This window comes from Equus quagga, chromosome 8 (assembly GCF_021613505.1).
Source record: "Equus quagga isolate Etosha38 chromosome 8, UCLA_HA_Equagga_1.0, whole genome shotgun sequence".
NCBI classification, from domain to species: Eukaryota; Metazoa; Chordata; class Mammalia; order Perissodactyla; family Equidae; genus Equus; species Equus quagga.
In genome coordinates, this window is record NC_060274.1 from 114,763,707 (window position 1) to 114,767,320 (window position 3,614).

Sequence of the window (3,614 nt, forward strand, 5' to 3'; positions counted from 1 at the left end):
GCCAAAGGAGTTCAGCCACATCGGAATCTGGAAGAGCAGCTGCAAGAATGCTGGAGCCTGGGAAATACATATAGAGGCATGTTGAGTGACAAAAGCTAGGAAAGTGGCTCAGAGGGTCAGGTAGAAGAAATCAGTGCCCAGACTGCGGATTCAATTAGAAAATGCATAGCAAAAAAAATGACCTTGCTAACTTATCTTGTGAGCCTAATAAGGACTCTTTATAATATGCAGTCTGTACTGGACCAGGATGAGGCCAGCATGTGGACAGTACTGAGCCCACAGACGGAGAAAATAGGAGAACAAGCAGGCTGAGCAGGGAGCCAAGCATTCCGGAGAGCACCTTAGGCAGCATTTCCTCTGGATCTGATGAAATTGCTTATGTTTGCATTTTCTAGACATCCTTTACGTTTTTGACTTATTGGTCAATAGCATCTATATTGCACCACATAGCTCAGGCTTTCAACTTTTTTGCACTTTTTTATTTAGAGAAAAGGAGAACTCTGTTGGGATGCTTTTATGTCTGCTGTATTCTGATTCATTTCAACTTTGTTTAATCTGACCAAGACCAAGTAAAATGTAACACTCTTGTCCCATTTCCAGTAGATCTTAAATTGATGCTTTGCTGCTGTTATCCCCTGAATGAAAAAGGGTAAAAGGAGTTGCTGTGAGAGGGACTTCCAACATCAAAATTTTACCTCTGGGTTCTTCTTTGCAAACAGCTCCACATTACCCCCTCCTGTACAGATAAGCACATTTAAATGAGCCAAGTGCAAATGTAAGCATTGCATTAGAGTCTAAAGTTTAGGCTGTCACTCTTGGATTGAGGATATACAATATAGAAAGTGAAGGTGAGTAAGAAGCAATGTTCACATTACTCCTCATTTGCTCGTTTGATACATCTTCTGAGAAGCTTCAAGTGGGGAGCAGCTAAGGCTACGGACTCCTCTCCCGTAGTGGTTGGAAAGGAATTTCAAATGGTCCCAGCCAGAAGGAAGGGATGAGAAAGTTTTAGGAGTGGAAATGGAGCTGGTAAATAGCCTATCGCAAGAGTCGAGAAATAAAAGTCTGTTATTTGTGTGGCGGGTTCATCCATTGAAAAATCTGATTTTCTACTAAGATGATATAAAAACTGGCTAGATACCCAGACAGAAAGATGCTTCATCACCTGAGTGATCCTGAATGTCACTCCAGATGTGGGAGGCTGGGGGTGGGCAGCTGTGATAGCAAGAAGAGGTAATAGCAGTGTGAGCAAGGTGCTTCCCAGGTGAAAGAGACAAAATTCTCCCATTTTTTCCAAAATCTTGGGTGGTTTTGAAACACCAGCAGTCCCTCCAAGCATCTCCCTGTCATCACTGCTCTTTCTTTTTTCTTTTACATCAATAAATTTTTATCTAAGTAATTTCACATGTGATTCCTTCCAGTCACCTTAGTTCCTCCAAAGTTTGTCATAATCTTCAAGATGGCCCTTTTAAAAAGAAATTTTGCTCAATCCACAGTTGTCGTGTCAGTCAGTTCACACTTCTTTCAGTTGGGGTTCTTTGATCTCCACTTGAATATAGACATACTTTAAAAATTCACCTGTAATCTTTAGGATCCAATTTCTTCAACCAGTTTACTTTAGGGCCCTAGGAGTTAAACTGCAGGAAGTTCACTGCTATTTTAGCAAATGATCTAAAATATATTATTCCTTAATCATTTCTAATATTGAAAAGTCTTGTTACATCCAATTTTTACTCATTAGCCTAGCAAAAAATGTTACAGGTCTCATTGTCACTGCTGCAATACACGTACTGTGAGGGAAGGATGACATGTGTCTCAATATGGCCACAATAACAATTTTTGGACACCATTAGCAACAACGCCCATTTTCATCTAGAATGAGGCTTCTCTTTCTCCAGGGCTTTTTTGCAGCATCGGCCTTGTTGCCTCCAGTCAGCCTTTGGAACATAGCTATTTTCGTTGGCTTTTGGTTGGAGGACTTCATGACCTCACAGGCAGATCCTCACAAATCAGCTACCATGCTCCTAGAACCTTTTTATTCTACTTCTGAGTTCATCTCTTTGGCTGTGTCCCGAGACCTGGCTCACTCCAGTAGGTCATCCTGGACATTGTGGGGTCTTCTGCCATTCCTTACCCATGTCCCTGACCAACTAATTTTCTATAAAAGTAGATTTTCATTTTCTATAACTCCGCTTCCTTGCTTTTCTCCCTCTGCCCTGTAGCTATCAACTCAGCTGAATGCAGCCAACCCAAACCCTTTGTAATTTTTCTCTTCAGTGATTCACAATATATGTCCTCTTTGGCTTGGAAGAAACTTAATTTTAAGAATTCTACCCTTAAAGTTTCATATAGCATCATTGGCTCTGAGTCAGAGAGTGGGTATTATGCCGAAATACTTCTTGTCCCTATTTTGTGACTAGCACGGTGGGAATTCTGACATACGGCTATTTTAGACAGACTATTGGGAGAGTCTGAATAAACTTTAGAATTAGGTTCAGAAGGAAGAGAGGGAAGACATTTTAAATTAAAGCAAGAAAACCTTCTGTTTCCCACCCTGGTTATGTTGAGGCTAACAGGTTAGCTGATTTGTGGCTCTCTAAATATAATAAACAACGAATAAAAACAATCCAGTATTGGGGGCCCTCTTTGTGGCCCTCCAGTCAACTGGATGAGGCCCACTGGGACTTTAGCTACTCCATGAGATTAGAGAGTTATAATCCCTCATAGGGTTTTGTAAAGCATTATGCAGATATTTATAATTATATTGTGAGGGAGAAATTAGATGTGTGGGTATGGGTTTTGGAGCAGGAGGAAGTGCAAAAGTACAGTAGAGGTAAAAGATTTACTGTGATGCTCTTTGGCAAAACCTCTTCTGAATGAAAATGCCCTCAAAGTAACTGGAGCAGAATATCATCAGCTTGAGGGCTCTGAGTATAGCATTGTGCTGTGTGGATCAAAAGGAAGTCTAAGCTTTGATCCCTTTTCTTGGGTGGGGAATGGGATTTAGAGCTATGTCAATATCTACAAATTCAGTTCTAAGATGCTGGGAAGAAGCTTTGAAGCCAATAAAAAGCATAAGGTAGGATTTCATTGAAAGCAGTTATTCAGGAACATAGAGCAACAGTGTGGTTTATCAGGCTGGTGTTGGAGCATGGGATTGTGCATGTACCCTAAGATGGCCCTGCACCCAGCCATGCCACAAGGTCTGAAATCACTGCCATTGAAACACAGTCACTGGGGGGTGCCAAACAATGACTTCATGACCTTGGGAGCACCTGTCCAATCTGATGCCTCAATGACTAGTCAAGGACAGATGGTGGCAATCTTAACAGCTGAGTCTTAAATCACCACAGATGAATCAGCTTATTTCCCATGAAGCCATTATAAAATCCATGGGAGTGACAATGTAGACAGTCATAAAGCCTAAAAATAGTGATGGGAACATCTACCAAAAGTCTGATCCTGTGTTTTTGTTGCATAGAGAGGACTAAAAATTTGACGTTGTGATCATACCGTACTATAGTGTCCACACACTCAGCAGATGGATTTCTAAGGGCCCTTTGCTTCACCTTTAATAATTTTGAGGTAGTATTTATATAAATTACCAATGTTTT

General features: G+C 41.0%; 1 non-coding gene across 1 annotated transcript; it reads right to left on the minus strand.

Annotated features, from left to right (window-relative positions):
- Positions 1-1,750: 1,750 nt before the first annotated feature.
- Positions 1,751-1,885, minus strand: LOC124244317 (small nucleolar RNA SNORA1). Its single transcript, XR_006889962.1, has one exon. It is a non-coding gene; the product is annotated as a small nucleolar RNA SNORA1 (small nucleolar RNA).
- Positions 1,886-3,614: the final 1,729 nt, after the last annotated feature.